This window comes from Macrotis lagotis, chromosome 4 (assembly GCF_037893015.1).
Source record: "Macrotis lagotis isolate mMagLag1 chromosome 4, bilby.v1.9.chrom.fasta, whole genome shotgun sequence".
NCBI lineage: Eukaryota > Metazoa > Chordata > Mammalia > Peramelemorphia > Peramelidae > Macrotis > Macrotis lagotis.
In genome coordinates, this window is record NC_133661.1 from 30,353,405 (window position 1) to 30,377,804 (window position 24,400).

Here is a 24,400-nt window from a genome sequence, read left to right on the forward strand (position 1 = left end):
AATCATATCCTTAAGGAAGAAAAAGAAAGCATGAGATAATAAAATTACATAATGAGATAACTTTTTTTTCCTAATTTGAATGTAACAGTCTTTGGTCTTTGTTCAAAGTCCATAATTCTTTAGAGTTAGTATACATTTTCAAGAAGAAACAGTAGCCAGGCCAAGAAGCATTGAATAACTCTCCTGAAAGCAAAATGTCTATTAAAACAGAACTGGGTAGCTCTTCTGAGAGGAGACCTGGCTAGCAGGAGGTTCTTTCCTTGTGGTGGGAGGCTGGCTTGTGTAAGGATTGCTTGAGGATAACAGAATCCACTGGTGAAAGGTAAAAGGGATATTTTATAGGGAGTTAGTTCGAGCAGTTGTGGTTTTGTGACTGTTGTCCGTGTAAGTCAAGGGATTAAGGTATAGCACTTTGACTTAAAACAAATTGATTCCTGGGGAGGGAATTGGTGATGTAGTTGCTATCAGTACACTGAGTTCTCTGACAGAATTAACTATACAGTCTTCCACAAATTATGTAGAGGTAGCCTCAGTAGATAGACTTGGAGGAAAGACCTAAGTTATAGCCAGACTCACATATTACCTGGCTGTGTGACTTTGGGCGGGTCACTTAGCCTGACAAAAGGGGTCCACTGGATCCATTGGAGAAGAAAATAGCAAATCACTCTGTCTGCCAAGGGAACCTCAAATTGAGTCAAGAAGGATCTGTCACATCTGTAACAGCTGAACAAAGAGCAAGAAGAACAAATCATTTAATTTCTTATAGTTTCTTCCTCTTTAAAATGAGGGACTTGAGTTTAAAAGCTGAAAGATTTATAAATCTGAGAAGAAACCAGTGTATAGGGACTTGAGTTTAAATGACCCCTAAGCTGCCATTTTTTTTTTAGGTTTTTGCAAGGCAAATGGGGTTAAGTGGCTTGCTCAAGGCTACACAGCTGGGTAATTATTAAGCATCTGAGGCCGGATTTGAACTCAGGTACTCCTGACTCCAGGGCTGTGCCCTATCCACTGCACCACCTAGCTGCCCCTAAGCTTCCATTTCTAAAGCTAACATTATGGGAATTCTGTGATTTTGACAAAAATTTTGTTAGAAACTCTAGTTGCCCTGGATCCTCCCTGATAAACCACCATGATCTGAAATTTATATACTCTGTCCATATGTGGCCTTATTACATGTAGAACGTACCTATCAATTTTTCATTTAAAATTTCCTAGATTTGTTAAATGGTAGTGGTTAGTTTGATGGAATTAGCAGGGAAAATGTGGGAACCTCTAAGGTTCTGGGAGAGCTTCCTGAATGAGAGCATTTTTTGAAAATTAATTTTATGGCTATTTTTTGGTTTCATATCATTTAAATTTTCCTCTGAATTCTTTTCCTTCTCTCCTTGAAAGCAATGCCATTTATTAAAGGTTATTTTAAAAAAAGGAAGAAGGAAATAAAAAGAATCAGAAAAACCAATCAGTCCCTCAAAATAGTCTAAAATAGTCTGAAAAATTCTGAAATGATGTATGATCTCTAGCTGTAGAACTTTCCACCTCTGCAAAGAGGCATGGGACAGCTGTCTCAAGAAGATGCATGCAGCACACCTGCTGGATGAGATGCTGTACCAGATGAGAGGTGTGACAGTTTGTAAGACTAGAGAATATGGAATTCCCATAGTTTTCTTGAAATGATGCCACCAATATTCATAGAGTAGTTTCAATTTGTCTCCTGCTTAAAATGTCCTTTAAAATATTTTGTAAGGTAAGCTAGGTAAGCATGTCTATCGCCACAAATGGGCAAGCAGCCTCACAGAAGACAAGAAACTTCTCTGTGGTTACAGTTTATACATGGAGAAGTAACAAGTTGAAGATTTTAAAAACCTGGAAAGAACTTCCTAAGAGGATGCAAAATGTAACAAAAAAACAAAACCCTGAAGCAACAGAGGAGAGTGAACACTGATAAGGACAATAAAATAGGAAAAAAGGAACCTAAAAATGTACAAGAAAAGGCAAAATAATCAGATGTTTACTGGTATTAACTAAAAAGAGTTAATATTATACATTCATTCACTCTTTAAATGTTTGTAGCTAACTTAGTAACTTAATTAACTTAGTAACAGCAACAACTATAACTAAGTTATTTAGCCATCCATATGTGACTGGTTATAGAGCAAGGGATTGGAGCTCTGATTTCACTGGTTAAAGGGAACTCCTCGAGAAAGAAGTTCTCCCTTTGCAGGTCAGCAGTTCTTGACCTGTCTGTGCCAAGAGAGGTTAATTCACTTGGTGAGGATCACCCAATGGGCATTCATCAGAGACGGGTCTTGAATTACTAAGTCTTCTTTGCTTCTAGGCTAGAACCTTAGGCATTATTTCATGCTGTCGCTCTATAAATGATGATGATGTTGATGTTTAATACTTCAGTATAATCATTTTTTAAAGAGAAAGAATAGGAGACATGAATACTAATAAAATGATAGTAATAACAGTGACTTAATATTAAGTCAGTAGCATTTATTAAAAACTAACCATGGGCAGCTAGGTGGGCCAATGGATATACCTCAGACACTTAAATGATTGCCTAGCTGTGTGACCTTGGGCAAGACAATTAAGCCCATTGCCTTAAATAAATTAAAAAGAACTTACCATATATTCAGCATTATGCTAAATGCTATGGATTAGAAGTGTAACGTGGCATTCCTAATAAAACAGCAAACATTGTACAAAGGGATATGATATATGCAGAGTAGAGGGTGAGACTGACTCATTTTTCTTGGGGTTTTGTGATGGAAAGAGTGTTGAATGTCATTTGGTCTAGTGCAAGAATTTTTCATCCCAGATTTCTGACAGATGGTCATCTAGCTTCAGCTGCTGGCACCCTGCCAGGAATGGGGCACTTCCATTGGTGAACAGTCCTACTCTTTCATGTGTCATTGAAATCTGTGTCATTGGAACTCCCAGCCATTGGTTGCATCTGTTCCTTCTAAAACTATACACAATAAAACTATTCTCTCCCACAAGTTTGTTTTCAAATATTTTGAAAACATTCATAAAATCTATTCTTCTAAGTTTTCTTTTTTCTGAAGCTTTGGTCCAGGACCCTGGAGAGCATGCTGAGGAGTTTGGTCCAAGGACTCCATCCAGGCCAACTGTTAAATTTGAATCAAAAGGGTACCCACACTTCATCTTTGTATTAGGAGTGACTTAGTGGTGGTTATGTTACAATGGAAGTTATGTATAAGCATTTTCTGCTTTCTTGGCAAATGATGATCTTTCAGGGTAAGAAAAAGTTAACGATAACCTGATTCCCTTTCCTACATGTTCTATTCCTTTCATTTAGTAATAATTTATGACCCTGCTCATCTAATCCATCTCTGCCCAACTACCATTGGCTGTTTCTGTGAATCATGGAATTTGGGATATACAATTTCACACATAATCTCCTGGAATAAGTGTAGAACAGCTCAGTGGTCTTTATTCAGACTAAAATTATGTCTGATCTAAAAGCAATGTAATGTTGCTGCAATCAACATTCAGGCAGGATTGTTTGCCAAGCTGTGAAGGGCACTTTTCTTCAAAATGCTATGAATTGTATGAATTGTAGCAGTATTTAGACCACATAAGAAGATTATGTCCTTATACCTTTTTTCTTCTTTTAAAACTAATATTATATATTTTCCTCAATTACATTTTTAGCATTCATTTAAAATGAAATTTGAGTTCCATATATTTTCCTTTCCTCCCTGAGATGATAAGCAGCACATGGGCATTTATGAAAAATAAAATTCCATACTGATGATGTTTGTACTTCATTCTCAAAGAAGATCATGACACCCTGGAGGTGCTTTCAGGACAGCATATGAATGGGATTTAAGTGAGGAGATGCTCAGCTAAGTCATTAGCCTCACTTTGTCCTCCAGATTCATCTTAGGCCAGTGACCAGATATGAATCAGGAAGACTGGAGATGACCCTGGATGCGAGACAATTGAGGCTAAATAACTTGCCCAGAGTCAAACAGATACTAAGAGTCAAGTGCAGGAAACCATATTTGGCCTCTGGGCCCCCAACTCCAAAACCTCTATTCACTGCACCATCTATCTGTTCCTATTTCTACATTAGTTATGTTCTGAAAGAAGATAAGGACCAAAAGAATAAATCCCTAAGAATAAAGTGAAAAATAATATGCTTCATTTTGCATTCAGATCCCATCATTTCTTTCTCTGAAGGTGGATAGCATCTTTATCATAAGTGCTTGGAATTGTCCTGGATCATTGTGTTCCTGAGAATAGCTAAGACATTGTATAATGTTGCTATTACTGTGCACAGCCTTCTTCTGGTTTTGCTCATTTCACTTGCATCAGTTCAAGTAATCCTTTTCAGGTTTTTCTGATACCATTCTGCTCATCATTTCTTATAGCACATAAGAATCATACTATAACTTATTCAGCTATTCCTCAGTTGAGGAACATATCCTCAATTTCCTACTCTTTACTACCACAAAAAGAAGTGCTATAAATATTTTTATACAAATGAATCTTCTTTTTGGGGTATGCACTTTGCTATTTGGACATAGTTCCAAATTACTCTCCAGAATGGTTGGATTGGTTCACAACTCTATCAGCTGGGATTAGTATCCAATTATCCCACATCCCCTCCAACATTTGCCATGATGTGGTGTGGTGCCTCAGAATTGTTTAAATTTGCATTTCTCTAATTAGTGATTCAGACCATTTATTTTATAGGAGTATAGATAACTTTGACTTTTGAAAACTGCCTGGTTCCTGTATATTTTCCTCCTCTTTCATTCCTCATATTAGTATGTTAATAGGCCAGTAATTGATTTGTTGCTTTTGTTTAACCAAGTTGATAGTTTTTGTTGATAAGATAGTATATTGTTCATTTGTGGATGGATGTTAGTTGTGCTAATCAGTTCTTTCCCTGGCCTTTGAGTAAGCAGAGTTAAAAGAGAAGGTTAAACATTGATTCCATATACATCTCCCTTTCTATATCAAATGTTTTTGATTTTTCTTTTGGGGTATGTGAAGGGGCTGGGCATACTGTGCAGAAGAGACCAAGAGCACTTAAAAGATTCCCAGTTGGAAAAAATTTCTGTGTTCAACATGTCTCACTTCTCAATCTCTCCCCCTCTCTCCCTCTCTCTGTCTCTCTCCCCCCCCCCCCCCACAAGTGGTAGGTATCAAGTGGCCTTGGCCAGATTTGGCCTCGGGGCCTCCTTTCTCCAATGGCCAGTGCTCTATCCTTTACACCACCTACCTACTTGCCCCTCATACATTCAATCCTGATCCATTTGTTAAGCCTTACTATGTAAAATGACTGTTTATGAAGTCATCAGGCCAAAGAAGATCTGCCTCAAAGAGGTTACAGTTTGGAGGAAGGAGGAGGGGAATGCCACGGCATGTCAAGAGATGAGTTCATACATGATTATCAAACCAGAACAAATATTAATGGAAAACACTTCTCTAGTAGAAGATAGGAGCTGAATCTTTTAGGAATCTAGGAAGTCCACGAGGTTATGGGAAGCAGAGAGATAGGAGCTAGAGTACTAGATCTGGAGTCAGGAAGACCTGAGATTCTCCTTGACCTAAGACCATCCTCTCCATGTTACCCCGAGGAATCATTTCCCTCCTGTTTACCTCAGTTTCCACGATTGTAAAATGGCACAAAAAAAGCACCTCTCTCTCAGATAATTGTGAGGATTAACTGAGATAACTGTAAAGTGCTTTTAGCTCAGTGCCCACCATCTAGTAGGCCCTCTATCAATAGTTATGCCCTGAGTGACAGGTTTCTCTTGGGGAAGAGTGAACAGACCAGTATGACAAGCCAGGGACATTCTAGTCCCTTCTTGGCATTCTTGCACAAACTATCCATAGGAGGGTGAAGTTAGGGATTTGCCGCTTTAATCAGTTCTGTGGCAGAATGGCTACTAAACTAACAGGGGTCTGTCAATATGGGGGGCAGACAACAGGGGAATCTTCTATTTCTATGAAGGTGCCTGAAGATGCCTCTGCTGGGGGTCCTCTCCAGCCAAGCTTGGAGGCTGAGCCACCTCTAATTACAACATAATTTCCAAGAAACATTTACCCTTATATAAACAGTGTATCGAATGTTAGGTTTAGGGACAAATCATAGGTTTGTCAATGGCGCCTTTCAGACCAGATGCAAAGCTAAGACTCAGACTAATTGCTCCCATTAAAGATTCCCAAAGGTCCTTTTCTGAGGATTACATGAGCTTTGAAAAGTCTGAGTGCAATTCCGTTCTATAGACCAAATGCTCCTGCCCAGGAGCTTGGTTCTGGAAATTATCATTTGGCTGCTCAGCATCAAATGTATTACCATAATTTTCACTAGTTATTCTCTCATGAATATTGTGCAGTTTTCATGTCTTGTTTAAATGGAAAGTAAAAGAAACTAGGTCCCAGAAAACTTAGGTGACTTTTTTGTAGTCCCTCTGGGAGCTGTTAGCAGAGTTAGATTTCAGATGTATACTTCTTGAATGCTAAGCTGTTTCTTAATCCATTGAACTGAATTATGTTTTTAAAATTTTTTAAATTATCTACATTTCAGTTTGTTTTTGTGAATACATTTCTTTAATTGTTGTGTTCCCTTCTTGGATTGCCTACTAGATTATACCCAAGATTTAGAGTGCTCTGATGATAATTTATTATTAACACTTCTATTCATTTATTATTAATAATATGCTACTAAGTAATAATATACCATTTTATATTCATATTATATTTGTACACTTTACTATAGTGTTTTGTGTTTTTGAAAAGGTATAGTGGGTTGTGGGTTAATTCAGAAACCCTAGTTTCACATCCTACCTTTAACACCTACTGGTTGTATAGCCTCGGGCAAGTCCCTTAACCTCTCTGAGCCCCTGGCTGTTCATAAACTTATGAAGGCTATCATCATCATTATGATTGAGTTGACAATAGTATACAGTTTCTACCCCAAGATTAGCCTGTAGTAGCTTCATTTTTATGGTGCTTTGAAAAATCTTCAAGGAATGGTGGGAAGATTGTACCTGGCCTTTCTAATACAGGAAGTAGGGCAGGACCTTGGAGAAACTCACAGGTTGAACAAATGGATTTGGACAGCCAGGTCTGTAGGTCTTAAAAACTGATGGTGTCAGCTCTATCCATGTCTAAAGGTATAACCATGGACAAAATAGCTAGTCCTAAAGCCATGGAAAAGATTGTTGGAAGACTAGCCTGGCAGAATGAAGGGACTCATGTGGAGGAAAAATTCTGATTTAATTTGGAAATACATAGGAGCCTAAAATGCCAGGCTGGTGAATTTAATTTCAGTATCAAAAACTCGGATAGTCTCCCTAGGTTGCCTGAAAAATTGACAGGATGAAAGATTGGGTTAGATGTCCTAGTGTTTGAGTGATGTTGGGTGTAAATTATTTATTACAATGGAGGCTTCTATCAAAGGCTTTTTGCAAGGACTGATAGTGATTCTATCTTGAACCCTGAAATTTTAGTGCTTCAAGGCATTACTTAAAGATCATTTAATACATAGGTCACAAAACCTGGTGGTGGGCATGGGATAGTTTTTCTTATCCTCATTATGGCTGGCAGTCCTGGCAGTGTCAAAGAGAAGAAAGGACACAATGTTTGGAGCCAGAATATTAGTTCTCAGTGCTGTTGCTTCTATGACCTTGGTTTTGAAAGTCACTTCAGTTCCTTCGGATAAGAGATTATTTCATTCTTTGTATTTTTATCATCAGTACCAAGCACAGCACCTGCTGGTTAGCAAGTGTTTCTTAACTTACAGAGGGAGACTGTTCCATAAGACTGAAATTTGGAAGAGACCTAAGAGATCATTTAATCCAAGGCCCAAAGAGGTCAAGGAATTGCTCGCTGTTTCACAGGAGCTCTGTGCTTCAAACTGGAATTCTAAATCAAATATGGATAGGAAAGTAAATTTGCTCTTTTCCATTCTTGATCCTGTTCCCAAAAAGGATGAAAAATTACCTTCATGAGTTTCAGTGTTAATAGAAATAAATTGTGGATTATCTTGTTTTAGTAGTTGAAAGTTACAGGCCTTGGCAGGCCCACCTTTAGGAAGCATCAGGCAGGAACACTTTTTTCTTTTTTCCTCTGTAGCTAGTTGATATCTATACCTCACTTTAACTTTTATCTATCTATTTGGGTAAGTCACTTAACTTCTCTTAACCTCAGTTTCCTCATTGATAAAATGGAAATAATAACAGTACCTGCCTCCTATGGACAGTAGTTGTGAAATTAAATGAAATAATATTTGTAAAATACTTAGCATAGTGTCTGGCGCATATTTCTCTTCAATTTCCCCCTCAAAATGGTTCTTTCCTCCTCTCTCTCTCTCTCTCTCTCTCTCTCTCTCTCTCTCTTTTTCCTATTCTCCTTCCTTCCATCAATGTCCAAGATATCAACAATAGTTTTCTGATTAAGGATCCTGTATTTGTCTGCTTTTAAAGCTAGCATTCTCACTTCTTAGCAATTACTATCTCCAGAGGTTTGGGATATTCTGATGGCTGTATGCCAAATGTGAAGCTAGAGTGACCAGTGGAATACAGACTCACTATATGAAATCAGATACTAATTGAAAAGGACTTAGCTCAGTGGCTGCTGTATAAAGGCTCATTTTTTCCCCTTCCCCATTTATGAAGCTCCAGAAGGTTTGTTTGCTGATATATTTTGAATTGTTGCCTGTAGAATCTGTTGGGATCTGTGACTAGGGCCCTTGCCATCTGTTCAGTGACCAGATCCTGTGGCATTTGGAGGCTCCTCAACATTCCTCCTCTGGAACAGTTGCCCCTTTCTAGACACTGACAACCAGTTCAACAAACTCTGCCTGCTGCCTTGCATGAAACAGACTCTGTATCACACAGAGATTCAAAGATGCAGAAAACACAATTCTTGTCCTCAGAGAGACCCTGAAGTCTGGTGTCAAGGATCCTAGAGTCCCATGGGCCTCATTTTGTAGCCAGAGAAAAAGAACTAGAAGATAGAGACCTAAGACATAATTGGGAGATCGGAGGCCACTTGCTTTGCAGTCTGTGTGCCCTCTCTTACACTTCTTCCATTTACTCCAAATGTAAACTTGTCAGTTCTTTCTTCACTGTTGGTTGCATGCAGATACTCTCCTATTTTTGTGTATTTTGGGGTCATTACTGATCCTACTAACACTGGTCTAGTCTCTCCATGTCCCCCAGGAGCAAGTCATGTCATATAAGGTGAACTCAAGTCAGAAAATATTGTGAATCATTTCCTAGGAGATATGAGAAAATGAATACCAAAAATAGTCCTCACCATCAAGGAACTCATTTTAATTGAGGGCACACCATGCAAATAATGATATGTGTGTGTGTGTGTATGTATGTATAGGAAGTAGAAGAAGACTGAGATGCTGTCTGCTTTGAAAAATCTACCCCAGGTAAATGCAAAGTTCCTTCACAATAAGAACAGGATGAATATAAAATAAAATTTAGTTAAAAACAATTTGGAAAGATCATTGAGATAAGCCCCTGATTAAACAGATAACCCAAGTTTCCCCTAGCTTAAAATGCAGTAGAAACCCTGGTCAGGAAGCAGAGATTCTGGCATCAGAGATCAAAAACTGAAGGATTTTGATATCATGCAATTAATGGAATTTAGATCTAGAAGAGATTTTCTTGATCATCCAGTCCAAGGCCCTCATTTTGCAGATGAGGGAATAGAATTCTGGTGAAGTCAAGTGAAAAATGTAGTAATAAACGAGACAAGATTCAAATCCACATCTTCCACTTTGAAATCCCTTTTTGTCCTGTAGACTCTGCTCAAAATTCCATACCAGATTTTGGAACCTCTTAGTTTTATTTTTTTTATCTCCCCAAGATTGGGGTCAATGAGATCCATTTACTTCTGTACGTACCATTCTAAGTCCTTAATTAAGCCCAGGAAAAGGGGAAGAGAAAAGCAATAGGAAAGACAAGAAGAAAGACTTCTAGGCCTAGGAACTTGAGGTTGCAGCTTAGCCTCTTACCTCATGTGACATTAATCTATAATATTCCTCAAAAGTTCTTCTGGTGACTACTCACTTTAATACTTTTCTTGTTTTGGGGGGAATTTTTTGCATAGCAATGGGGTTAAGTGGCTTGTCCAAGGCCACCCAATTAGGTAATTACTAAGTGTCTGTGACTGCATTTGAACTCAGGTCCTCCTGACACCAGGCCTGGTGCTCTATCCACTGTACCACCTAGCCACCCCTTTTAATACTTTGAATAACGAACTCCATTAAAACTGTCTTTATTAGCAAGGTTTGCTTTTCTATACTGACACTAAATCCAATAGCTTAGAACTTTTACCCTTCGGCTTTAATTCCTTTTTGTGTAATAACTGAAAAATACTTTTCCATGTCACATATGTCTGAAGAAACTGTCCTATCTCTCAAACTTCTGTGACTTCTCTGGGACTAAACATTTCTTCTAGTCTTTTCTGACAGACTTGATGACAGATACATTCCCTCTCCCAATGCCCCTTCTATGGCTGTTATACTATATGATGGTCACATATTAAACCTGTTCTTTAAAATAGGGTGCCTAGTTTCATATACTATTTTGGCTGTGGAAATGAGTCCCAAGGCATGATGGGAACATTATTTCCCTTGTGCTCAATACCATTCTTCTTTTACCACAGTCTTCTAAAATAGCAGTAACTTTTTTGGAAACCACATCACACTATTGACTCACATTGTACCTTAAGTTCATTAGTTATGCATTGCTTGACTTTTTTTTTAACATGAATTGTCCTTAAACAAGATCTCTTTCATGCTCTACTTTGGGGGTTGATTTTTCGCATCTAAGTTTAGAAGTGTTCATTCATCACTATTTAATTTTGTAACTGTCATTTTTTTGCATTGTAATTTTGTCAGCTAATAAAGCTGGAAGAGATAGTTAATATGTCATATGTAAATGTGATATGTGCCTTCCAGGTTTTCAAGTCTAATGAAAGTGTTGGCCAGGACAAGTATTCAGCTAGTTGGCCCACGTCCAGCTGACACTGATCCACTGTTTGTGAAGCCAACCATACTGAACAACTAGTTTGATAAAAACATTTTTTTCTTCAAGTCAAGTGAACAAGTAATTATTAAGAACCTCCTGTTTAAGGGGTGGCTAGGTGGCAGTGGATAAAGCACCAGCCCTGGAGTCAGGAGTTACCTGGGCTCAAATCTGGTCTCAGACACTTAATAATTACCTAGCTGTGTGGCCTTGGGCAAGCCACTTAACCCTGTTTGCCTTGCAAAAAAACCTAAAAAAAAAAAGAAAAAAGAAAAATGAAGGGGTTGTACTAGATAGATCAGTTTAAAAAAAAAACAAACCTAAATAAGAACCTCCTGTTTATCAGGCAGTATGCTAAGTACTGGTGATAAAAAGGAAAAAGGTGAGGGAGAGACCCAACATAGTCTAGGCTTTCAGGTACTCAAAGCATAATAGGGAAGACAGTTTGCCAAAAATTATGTACAAAGAAGATATCAACAGGATAAATATGGAAGCTTGAAATTGTCTCCAATATGACTTCTTGAAGAAGATGAGGTTTTAACTAGAAGAGGTCTTGTCAGATGTGTTATTGAGATCAAGAGTCCCTTTGTTGATACATTCCCTGATCTAATAATTTGGTAATTCTTGTCAAAAAAGGAAATGAGGCAAATTGGCACAAATTCATAAAGTGAGCTTACACTGACTCTTAACATCGATGCCTTTTTCCACATCATTTAACAACTTCCTGGTTGGTCAGAAGTCTAGGAGAAAGTCTTTATATTTCCTCCTCCTTCTCAGATAAATTTAAAAATAAAGCATATTAGGATTTTTTTTTTTGGTTGCTCTCCTTCTTAAAGAATTTTCTGACTGTGACTCCATTTGGGGTTTTCTTGGTAAAGATACTAGGGTGGTTTGCCATTTCCTTCTCTAACTCTTTTTACAAATGATACAAATAGGGTTGCATGACTTTCCCAGGGTGGCCCAGCTAGTAAGAATCTGCTGCTAGATTTGAACTCAGGGAGAAGGGTCTTCTTGAGTCCAGGCCAGTCACTCTATAGTGTTCCCCTAGCTGCCTTCAGTATCCTGCTTCGATTGCATCAAGGTAGTATCTCCAGTACTGCCCATCTGTACTGGGCTTACATCTCAGAGCCAGGCTGTTACTTCTCCAACTCCCCCCCCCGCCCCAGGGAAGACACATCTTCCCTTCCTCCAATTTTAACCACCAATCCCCTAGTTTCATTTTACTAATGAGTATCAATCAGTTTTTAGAAGGGATATTACTTTGAAGATACAGAAGCACACAAGTCCAAACATATTTCTTCCAGTCCTTGGAGGCACATTCTCTCTCCCATACCACATCACTCTCTGAGAGTTACTATCTGGCCTTCGTCCAAACATGTCCATGAGCAAGCGTGGCATTCCTGTGGGAGAGGTGCCATGGGACATCGATGCTGGGCTAACTGCTGCACCCAGAAAGGCCTGGAGACCTGTTGAATAGAACCTGACTCATAGGGTCCCAGCTACAAATCCCTTTTAAAATAATTAGGAAAAAGAAATGGATGAGGCAGGCAGAAATAGAGACTCATATCCCCAGAGTCACCTGTTCACCTCAGAAGTGGGGAGACTTTGCTCTGTTCAGAGTGACTTGTTTACTATATGAAAAACATTTGATTCTAATTCTTGCTTCTATATTCAAAACACTTCTGAATGAAGCTGTGACCAGAGCACTGAATTGAAGGTAAAGAAGACCTGAGTTCAAATAATGCTTTAGATGCAAACTAGCTGTGTGACCCTGGGAGTCATTTAACCTGTTTTCTCCACTGTAAGAAGGGGACCTCACAGGGTTGTTGGGAGGATTAAATGAGATATTTGCTAAGGGCTTTCCACAGGGCATGGTTAATAGGAGACATTACATAGGTGCTTGTTTTTACCCCTTATTTCTAAGTCTTGTCCTTCTCTGAAGTATTCACTTATGTCCTTCCTTCTCAGTGAAGTCTCCTTTGATTGCTTTAGTATTCAGGGACTTCCATTGCTTTCAAACTCCTGCAAGTCCATGTTCTTGTCCTGGGCCAATGGAATATCTCTTCTGAAGCTCTTCGAATTTCTGAGGTCCGAACTAAGCAATAGGCTTTTCTTTGGCTCATTTAATTTCTACAATCAAAGGTATTTAACTTGATATAATCATTAAGATTGGGTAAGCCTTAGGCAACAAACATATATTCAGGCCAGACACTGATAAATAAAAATATTACTGGATTTCTGGAAGAGCACCTTCTGTTTTTACCTTGGCTATCATCAGTGTGACATCTGGGCCTAGAAAGATAATCTTTAAGACAAAAGTGGGAAAAAAAGAAAAATGAAGGACAAGGGCAACCAGGTTGCACAGTCAATAGAGCACTGGTCCTGGACTCAGGAATTCAAATCTGTCTTCAGACACTTTTAAGCATTGCCTTAAGTAAAAATAAAAAAAGAAAGAAAGAAAGAAAGGAAAAAAGTCAAAAGTAGGAAGGGGGGAGAATTATAAATCCAGTCGGTGGATTTCTGGGCTCTAGTCTTTCCTCCCAAGCTGGCCTTGGATTCTGGAAGTTGCTTCAAGTCTTTGCTCAGACATGCTAACCCTGTGATCTCTAGGAAGTCACCAATTTACCTAGCAGCATCCCAAAGCCACTCTCTAAGACCATATGAGACCCAAGTTGCCAAAATGCCTCATTTTCCTTTATTCAATCATTTTCTATTTTTTATCACCCCATTTGGGATTTTCTTAGCAAAGATTTTGGAGAGGTTAACAATTGAAGACTCTTGTGGAGTTCCCAACTCCATTTAAATCACAGATCTAGACCAAACCAGAAAATAGTTAGCCCAATAACATTGTGTGCTTCTTGAAGGCTAGGAAGCAAACTCATCCTCAAGAGCACTAAATCTGATGTTAAGCATGTGGAACACACTCAGAAAATATATGTAGTTCATTAAAATTTGGATTGAGTTACTTGCTTTTTTATGACATTAAAAGTATGAGAATTGAAAATTTTCTTTCTTTAAATAAATTCAGCATGTTTTCTAGGGTGATAGTCTCTATCCTTAGGGTCATTTAGCCTATAATTTTCTCACCATGATAGGCAATTCATGAGGCACAACTTATACCAAATAAACCCAGCTCAATCTAGTTTGCCATTTGTTTGTTGTTCAATCATTTTCAGCCATAGCCTATTCTTCATTACTCCATTTGAGATTTTCTTGGCAAAGATACTGGAATGACTTGCCATTTCATTCTCCAGATTGTTTTGTAGATGAGGAAACTGAGGCAGTCAGGGTGAAGTGACTTGATCAGGGTCACACAGCTAGTGAGTGTCTGAAGCTGAATTTGAATCCTGGAAAATACTCTTTCTGACTCTAGTAGGTCCAGCACACTGGACACTGGCACCATCTAGCCAAACCTAATGCAAACGACTTTGCCACAGGCTTCTCAATAGCATATCACTTGAAACCATCAAGTCTAGCGGTACAGATTCAGTTACTGTTTTTGGGACAAAGTCAACATCTCATTGTTTCCTTCTTTCAAACCTCATTTTCCTTACCCTGGGGGGGGGGGGGAGCTTTTGATGATTCTGTTTTTTATCAGGGATACTTAGATGAAACAATTCCTTTTTAGAAGAACCTAGGAGTTTCTAACCATGATAGGTAGGGTGGGGTGGGTGTTTGTGAGGTTTTACTGAAATTACTTTTGCATGGCTACTTTTTTTCCTAGAACTGTTTCTTTGCCACATGACCATCAATCTTGAGTTAAACCTCCCCAAAATATCCTCCAGGGAACCTCTTATCTTTATTTCCAGGATCAGTCACTTCTGATCATTCTGACTACAGAAAGATCTTAGCCACTTGACTATTAATTGTGAAAATGATTGTCTTCCATTCATTATGAGGGTACCCAGTGGTTTCTTATGTACTTTCTAAAGAATATGCCAGCTTACAGATTGTATTTTGTTGATTGGCTATAACATATTTATAACCTTATGGGAGATGTCATTCCTTGAGACAAAAATGACAGATTTACAGAAACAGTCATCCAATGAGGTTTTTATTCTCCTAAATTATGTCAGAGAATGGTGGTAGGAATCAAGAAAAAGGCAAAAGTGCTGTGAACTCTGAAATCTTCTACATAGATTCATATTTTGTTTTAAGTTATTATTATTATCATTCCCTTAAATGAGATTGCCTTAAAATTCTAATTATGAAAGTATAAATGGAAGCAGTTGTTTGGTACAGTAGATAGAACATCAGTCCTAAAGAAAGGAGGACATGAGTTCAAATCTAGTCTTAGTGACTAGCTGTGACCTGGGCAAGTCATTTAACTCTGATGGAAGGGAGGAAAGCACTGAAGACTGAGGCAGGATACATGCAGGCAACTCAATTATCTTCAAGGTCTTGATAGTGATATGCTAAGAGGTTTTGAACCTTACCTTTGTTCCTTTGCAAAAATGTTTTTGCTCAGAAACATTCAGGGGATTCCTTTGTAGCTCTTTATTCTCTTAGCTCCCTCTGCTGACTGGTCCACACCTCCTTCCAGCCATTTCTTAAGACTGTTTTCCATGTTTCAGCTACTTTGCTCCAAGACTACCCTCTGAACTTCCCCTTCCTTTGAATTATTCCCCAAGGAAACTTTATTTCTCTTCTCACCTTTGCCAGTTGAATACCTCCCTGGCATTTAAAAAATCAAGTCAGATGCATTTCCTCCTGGAAGTTTGTCCCCTTCCCCCTCAGTCTTCACATACTTGAAGCCAAAGCCCAAAGGTCAATGTCCTCTCCAAACTTTTGTCTCTTCCAGTGCTAAGTACTACTCTTTGAACAAGGCATTTAAGTCTTTTAAATACTTGAATATCTCCCTTATCAGATCTGTGTCCCTTAGTGTTTTTGTTCCATCTAGACTCTTTGTTCATGAAAGTATCTATACTTGCATTTTTTTTTTTTTGGAAACTTGTTCCTCTGTGTTAATATAGATAACAGGGACTTGCTTGATCTTAGAAAGAAGAGTTATATAACATATTTTGTGGGGGGCAGGGGGATTAAAAGATGATTTATCAAAATTATGTTTTAAATGTGCTAATTATGTTTGCCTTTCAAAAATAACCCTAAGATGAATCTTTGGATGAAAAATAATTACTGTGGTAATTACATGGTAATTTTTGTTTCTTTTTTTTTTATCCTTCACTTTTGAAGAAGACCAAGAAAGACACATGAACTGGCTTTGAGTAGGGGGGTGCTGTGCTAAATCACCAGCTTCACTTTCTCCTCTTGAGCCATCTGGGTCCAATACCCAGATTTGAACTGGAACAACTGGAGATGACCCTGGATGTCAGGCAGTAGGGTTAAGTGACTTGCCCAGGGTCACACAGCTAGTAAGTGGCAACTTCCTAAGGTTGGATTTGAACTCCTTTCCTCCTGAATCCAAGAATATTGCTATATTCACTACACCATCTAGCTGCCCTCTGGCTCATAATAGACACTTGAAAAATGTTTGGTTTATTCATTTGTTTTTTCTTTTTTTCTTTGTTTTTCTTTTTTTGCAGGGCAATGGGGTTAAGTGACTTGCCCAAGGCCACACAGCTAGGTAATTATTAAGGGTCTGAGTCTGGATTTGAACTCAGTTCCTCCTGACTCCAGCACTGGTGCTCTATCTACTGCACAACCTATCCATCCCTATTTGTTTTTTGAATTGAAATTTTATTTTATTTTTACCAATTATATTCAGAGGTGGTTTTCAACAATTAGCAATTTGGAAATTTATGTGGTCCAAGTTTTTTTGTTTTTTGTTTTTTAGTTTTTGCAGCCCAGTGGTGTTAAGGTCACACAGCTAGGTAATTATGTGTCTGAGATAGGATTTGAACTCAGGTCCTCCTGACTCCAGGGTCAGTGCTCTATCCACTGTGCCACCTAACTGCCCTGTTGTCCAAGTTTTTCTAGTACCCTTCCTTTCCCTCCCCATGGTGGCAAACAATCTGGGAAAAGTTGCTCTGTTCTCTAATCATTGCAATGAGTCTAAGACCTATCTTGCTTATCTGACAAGGATACTGTCAAAAGCAAGTATTGGAAAAACGTGAAAATGCCCCAGGTACCCCCAGCTGCTCTCCAAGAAAAGAACTCTTTATGTGGTCATTGGGACAGGGCTGCAGTGCCAACTCTGAACCCAATGAGTTTTAAGCCCCTCTAAAATGCTATTATCTATTATTGACCTCAGTTCCTCCTCTGAAGAAAGACTAGATGACTTCCAGGGTCTCTCTTTGTTCTAAATTTCCATGAGCTTCTCATTAGTTTTGCTTTTTTTTACTTGTTAATCATATTAACTTCTGGTCCTACCTGACTCAATGTTGAACTTTTGTTTACATATTACTTAGGATGAAAAGAGGTAAGATTATAAAAGTAGGTCCTGTAGACCTCCATCCACATTTTAGATTTCCTGTTGGAGAGAATTTTGATTCCAGATAGTCCAGGGACCTGGAATGTGGATGGAGCTCTGTTTGTTCTGAATGGTTTATAGGGTTTGGGAGAACTGTGAGCTATTAAATATCTAGAAGGACTCCAAGGATGAGGTGAATAAAGTATTGAACAAAAAAGAATATAATCTTTTCACTGGGGGAAAGGGAAAAAAAGGAAAGTTCATTATTTCTCCTCAATTCTTCAGCTAATTTATGCCAAAATTGGGTAAACTAGAAATTATTTCTATTTCCTTCTCCCACCCCATCCGCATTCAATTGAGATCCCCATTGATAGAAAAGTATTTAGATTCAGCAAGATTCGGGATATTATTCTCTCATTCTATATGTTTCTTTTCAATTTTACCCATCATGTTATTCGTAGTATGTTTAAACCTTCATCTTGGGAATGCTTGTTGGTCATTATGCTGTACAGAGATCAGCACAATTGTATTCCTATTTGGGGGGGGATCTCATTGCTACCTCAAAAAGAATTAACATTTTTGAATATCCTCCATATTTTGCTTTGCTTAGCCCAAATCCTTTACTTAATCTGTCTTCCATCAAATTCCCTCCCCTTCTATGTACAAATATATTTCTGTGTCCAATTCTCTCTCTGTGTATGTATTCTTTTAATCAGTTCCAATGAGAAACATTTATGTGGCAGCCGTTCCCCCTGCACCCCTTCTTCCTTTTTTTTAATAGATGATTACTTACACACCCTGAGTGTGTGTGTGTAGACAATTTAACCTTCTTTCCTTTTCCTCTACTCCTAATGTCTTCTTTTCCCTCTTCTACCTTCTTCAATCTTTTCTGAAGATAGATCTACCTCTTTCTATTTTCTTCTCTTCTTTGGAGAAGTTTCTAAACAGTTCTGGGCTTTCCATTCAGAATGTTTTGAAGTCTTGTTTTGCATTTAAATTGTTCTTTTCCCTCTGTTGCATTAGACTCAGTTTCTCTAAATGAGTTAGCCTTGACTGGAAGCCTCTGTCATTTTCTTCCTGAAATATTTCCTAAGTTCCTATTCCTTTCCAGTGATGGCTGCTAAATTGTGTGTGACCTTGACCTTGGCATTTGAATTCTTTCTTGCTGTATTCTTTCTTTGACTCTCAAAGTCTAGTTTTTAAATATGGTAATGTTCCTCTGAGTTTTCATTTTGGAGGATTGTTTCCTTAAGATTAATATGTTTATTTGGCAGCTGGGCAGCATGGTGGATATAGGGACTAGATGTGGAATCTAGAACCTTTGAATTTATATCCTGCCTTAGACACTTACATAAATCTTGGGAAAATCATTTAACTTTTCTTAGCCTCAGTTTCTTTATCTTTATTTTTTTATTTATTAAAGATTTTATATGAGTTTTACAATTTTTCCAAATCTTGCTTTCCTACCCCCACCCCCCACGGAGTTTCCATATCTTTAGAATGAAGCTAATGACATCTACTTCACAGGGTTGTTATGAGAATCATTGAGATAATATTTGCAAAGTGCTTTGAAAACTTAAAGGACTGTATGAATATAACATTAGATTTTTCTACTTTGTTCTGAATTTTTTTCTTTTGCACTTTGGATAGCTTCTTCCATGTCATTTGGTTAAGGGCTGCCTTTAAATACTTTGGATTGCCCAACCTTCTATGCAAAAGAATTTAATTGTGGTCCTTGATTTAAAATGATTAATGACACTTTGCAAAATGTAGTGTGTCCTTTATTGACCTTTAAAATGTGTATTTTGTTAAGACTATAACAAATGGTTTGGGTGAGAACTTGTTAGCAATTAAAAAGCTATACCCAAATTGGTACAAATGATAATAAGTAATAACATGGCCCACTTGTAAATGACTCAGATATTTGGGGTTACTTAAAAGCACCAACAAATACAACATTTGTCAAAGTAGTAAATCTGACAGAGCAAACCAAAATAGCATGTTTCAAATAGAACAATTATGTAGTGTGCAGACCAGGAAGCAGATTTAGTGGTTATTGTGGAATAATCCGTAAAGCCACCATCTCATCAAATGGCAGTACTGTTGAGGGGAAACCATATTGTTTTCATATAAAGTTATCCATGGACATGTGCATGAACACACACTGACAGATAAAGTGTCAGAGGGTCTGTCTGTCAGTCAAAGTCCAGTCTCTTCCATGAGATTCCATGAGATGGAATGTCTGTTACAGCAGGATTATAAACTTTCTCAAACTTTTACTTGCCCCTTCTCCAAAGACTGATCATGTGACCTTTCTTGCTCTCCATTACAATCCCTCATCTCCTGCCTCCAGGTCTTTGCCTTGGCTGTGCCCCCATCCTGGCATGCTTTCCCTTCGGATTTCAATCTTTGTTCCGTTCAGACCCTCCTTTATGCAGGAGGCCTTTTTTGAGCTCCTTCAGAAGTACTTACCCATGGAAACCTTCCATTGCTATTTCTACTGAACCCTACATTCAATAATTATATTAAATTACAAATGGTTTTACCATGTGACTTCTCAGAACATTTGAGACTCTTCCCTTAGAATAAGCACTTTCAATCTCAAGATTCTCCCTGTTCATTCTGGAACTTCAGAAAAGGAATCTCATGTGCATGGATTGCTTGTCACTACCTCTTTTTCATGCAGCTTGCTTTATTCCTCATCAAGCCACCCCCTCTTCTCTCCTTCACTTTAGGTGTCTTCTCCCAACATCTCCTCCTCTACCCCTGTGCCCCATGAAAAAGTAGCTCCTTTCCTTGATAAGGCCAACCCTTAGCACAATTAACTCCTCCCTCTTATCACCACCCTTTCTAATTTCCAGTTTCATTTTCCTTTCTGCTTACAAATATCCCCTTGTCCTTGGAAATCCTTCAAATGATGTCACTGTTCTATCTGCTCTTCTTGCCTGCACTTGCTCTCTTCTCACTGGATTATAAACCCACCATTCACCTGAAACTGCTTTCTCAAAAGTTACTAGTAATCTCCTAATTGCCAGCTTGAATGGCCTTTTCTCTGTGCTTTTTCTTCTTGAAATCTCTGTAGCCTTTGACTTTGAATCCTGTGTATTCATTTTTTGCTTTGCTTGTTTTGTGACCTTGCTTCTCTAACCTTTCCTTTTCAGCCAGTTTCCTTTTCTGAGGTTTCTTCCCTTGTCCTTTTCTCTTGTTTGGTAATCTTCTCAATACTTAAATTATCTTCTCTATGCAGATGATTTACAGATTTGTATACTTCTTGAATTCCAGGCTCATTTTGCCAACTGCCTTGGACATTTTTTTTTTTGCAAAGGTAATGGGATTAAGTTACTTGTCCAAGGGCACACAATTATTAAGTGTCTGAGGCTGGATTTGAACTCAAGTACTCCTGACTCCAGGGACTGTGTGCCTTACACATCTCAAACTGCATAGTCCATAGGCATCACAACAGGTCCCAAATAGAACTCATTGTCTCCAAACCTGCTACTTTTACATACTTTTAAAAAATGTTATTTTATTTTATTTCCAACATTCAATTTTTATGTTTTGAGAATTACATTTTTCTATCTTCCCTCCCTTCCCCCTCTTTTTGACAACAAGTTAACTGCCATAGGTAATTCATGTTGTATCATGTTTTACATATTTCCATATTATTCATATTATATAACTTTCTTATAACTGCTATGGGCACCTCCCTCCTTCCACTTTCCCAGGCTTGCAATCAAGGTGTCATCCCCTTGTCTTCTCTCACACTCAGTTCATCTGTTCAATATGTTGCTAGATCTTGTGTCCACCTTCAAGACATCTCCCAGTCATATTCCCTTGTTTCCACTCACACAACTACCGCTCATCATCTTATGTGTAGACAATTGCAATAGCCTTCTGGTTTGATTGTTGCCTCAATTGTCTTCCCACCTCCTGGCCATCCCTCATTCTTCTGTCAAAGCAATTTACAAAAATTGAGGATCTGTGTTCCATGTTCTCCTCAATAAACTCCAGTGACTCTCCAGGATTAAATATAAAACTCTCTTGATTTTTTTTTTTGCAAGGCAAATGGGGTTGAGTGGCTTGCTCAAGACCACACAAGTGACTGAGGTCAGATTTGAACTCAGGTCCTCCTGACTCCACAGCCAGTGCTCTGTCCACTGCACCACCTAGCCAAGGTCCCTCATTGCCTTTCTGGTGTAGTTAAAATTTAATCTTCGCCACACAGTCAGTCATCCAGATATCCTGACCTACTTGCCCCAGCTTGTAACTCCAGGCCTTTTCACTGGTCATTCCTTATATTTAAAATGTTCTTCCTCATTTTTTCCTTCTGATTTCCCTGGCTTCTTTTGAATCTTAGCTCAAATTCCATCCTCTTTTAAGAAACCTTTCCTGTTGTTCCCTGCAGTCGATTGCCCTTCCATTCACTTCACATGCACACATATATACATACATATATACATATATATATATATGTGTGTGTGTGTGTGTGTGTGTTTAATATATAGTTATTTACATATTCTTTTTCCTTGGAAAAACTCAAGGAAAAATGCTTTCTGTGTGTGTGTGTGTGTGTGTGTGTGTGTGTGTGTGTGTGTGTGATGTGAGATATTTGCTCCTGTGAAGGGTACCACCTACACATTCCTCCTAAGAATTTGTCTCATAATCCCCTTTTAAGTAACCATCCTGTGGTCTCAAATTCTAAATCTGTTCCTATACTGCTTTTTTGGGGGGGAGGGGCTATGTAAATTTTAGTTTGTGGTCGCTCAATTTTATAATAAAGCATACTGACTCCTACAGATATTAATGACTTTTGTTTCTTGTTTTTTGGGTTACGTGCCTTGCCCAAGGTCCCACAGCTGGGTAATTATTAAGTGTCTGAGTCTGCATTTAAACTCAGATCCTACTGACTCCTGGGCCATTACTCTGTCCACTTGCCATCTAACTGCCCTTAATGTAACAGTAATTCACTTTATAACAACCTTTTGTATCTCTGTTGCATATTATGTCTATACCCAGATACTCATTTGTTTTAAAAGAAAAAGTGTACTATACTCTTGTACACCACAATCCTGTTTCTGTTTTTTTTTTTGGTTTACATTGTGAAATATCTTTCACATCTTCTGCATTATACATGATATATACGTGTTTTAAATATTTCTCACTTCAAAATTCATTGTATATGATTTTAAAATACGTATAGAAAAATGTCAGTACCCAATTATAAATGAACAGATCACTCAAAACCAATCTGAATTCCACAAAAGTCTTTTAAATAAAATATTTTATGAAATAAACAATCTGACCCAGGCAACAATTTTATAAAGAAATTATTGTGGGGGAGAGGGCTGTTTAAATTTTCCCTTTCTTTTACATTTTTTTTTTGCAAGGCAAATGGGGTTAAGTGGCTTGCCCAAGGCCACACAGCTAGGTCATTATTAAGTTTCTGAGACTTGATTTGAACTCAGATACTCCTGACTCCAGGGCTGGTACTCTCTCCACTGTGCCATCTAGCCACCCTAATTTTTCCCTTTCTTAAACTCTTGCTTACTCACATCAGAAGTTTCATCCTTTAAATATTCTGTTGGGAAAACCACAGCATATATTAAAGTACAAAAATGAGTATGTAACAAAGTGATTTTTTTGATGGATTAAAGAGAAGCATGATTCTAAGCTGGAGTTCTATGGAGCCATTTTATTTAGTTGGAAGCAAATTCTCAAGATAATAGAATTATTCAAATATATGGGCAAGTAAATACCACACAATTTTTATAATTATCTTATTGGTTAGATTTGATCTATCATTACCACCATCTTCCCGAAATATGGGTAATTGAACAGGGATTGTATTCATTAACCTATTTTTAAAGTAACTTTTCACTTTGTGCTTTGAGTTAACAGAAGGGAATTTGTTCCTACTCTCATATTTCATATTTCACCCCTTTCCTCCTTTCCCAGCTCCTTATGCTTTATTTTCTTCTCTTGTCCACTACAATCTCTTGCCATGGATGTCCTTAGTCTTTCGCACACAAGACTCATTTCCCAACTCTGGTTATTCTCACAGGTTGCTGCCAAGGCTTGGAATTCTCTTCCCTCCTTCTCTCTCTCTCTCTCTCTCTCTCTCTCTCTCTCTCTCTGGGTATTCCTGACTTCTTTCCAGTTCAAGCTCAGAACCTACCTGCAGCAATAAAGTTTTTCCTGATTTCTCTTCATGTGAGGTCCTTCCCTCTGTGAATATTTTAATTTAATCTTGCCACTAGTTGTATGTAGCTGTTGAGGCGTCATCTGCACCATTGGGAAGATGGAATGGAAACTCCTTGAGGGGAAGGGCTGTTTTCACTTTGGTGTCCTCAGTGGTACATGGCAGGGGCTTAATAAATGCTTACTGACTTGACTTGAAAGGAGATTTTTCTCACTAATAGTTTCAAAAATATGTATTACTTTTCAAGCATCCCCACAATGTCTTCTTTATATATAGAATTTATTTTTTTTTCATTTCCTGGCTCCACCACTTGCTAATGTGTATTGTGTGCTCAAAGGATTTACTTCCATTTAGGTCTCCAGATATATAGCATCATGTTTCTCCCAGTCATTTCCTTGGTGGTTTTTCTACTTGCCACTACATTCTCCACACCACTAAACTTTGTCATTACACTATCTCAGTTCAGGGCTTGGCACTATATGACCGCATTTGTACTGATTGGCTAGTGTGTTGCTTGCTGCCTTTTATCAGGATAGGCCCATTCATGCTTCCACATGACCCAGCCATTTTCTTTCTTTCTTTTTTTTTTTTCATGGCCAATGGGGTTAAGTTACTTGTCCAAGGTCACACAGATAGGTGTCTGAGGATGGATTTGAACTCTCAGGTCTTCCTGAATCCAGGGCCAGTGGGCTACCAACTGCGCCACCTCGTGCCCCACCAGGCTCTTTTCTTGACCCCTGTCCTACTGCACAATTGAGGAGGTTAAACCTTGACTTCTGCCTGGCAGAAGTCCCTCCCGTC

The 24,400-nt window shown here is 38.3% G+C and overlaps 1 protein-coding gene across 5 annotated transcripts in view; it reads left to right on the plus strand.

The window, feature by feature from the left end:
* Positions 1-24,400, plus strand: part of TET1 (tet methylcytosine dioxygenase 1) — a 153,208-nt gene that overhangs the window by 76,134 nt on the left and 52,674 nt on the right. The window lies entirely within an intron of this gene.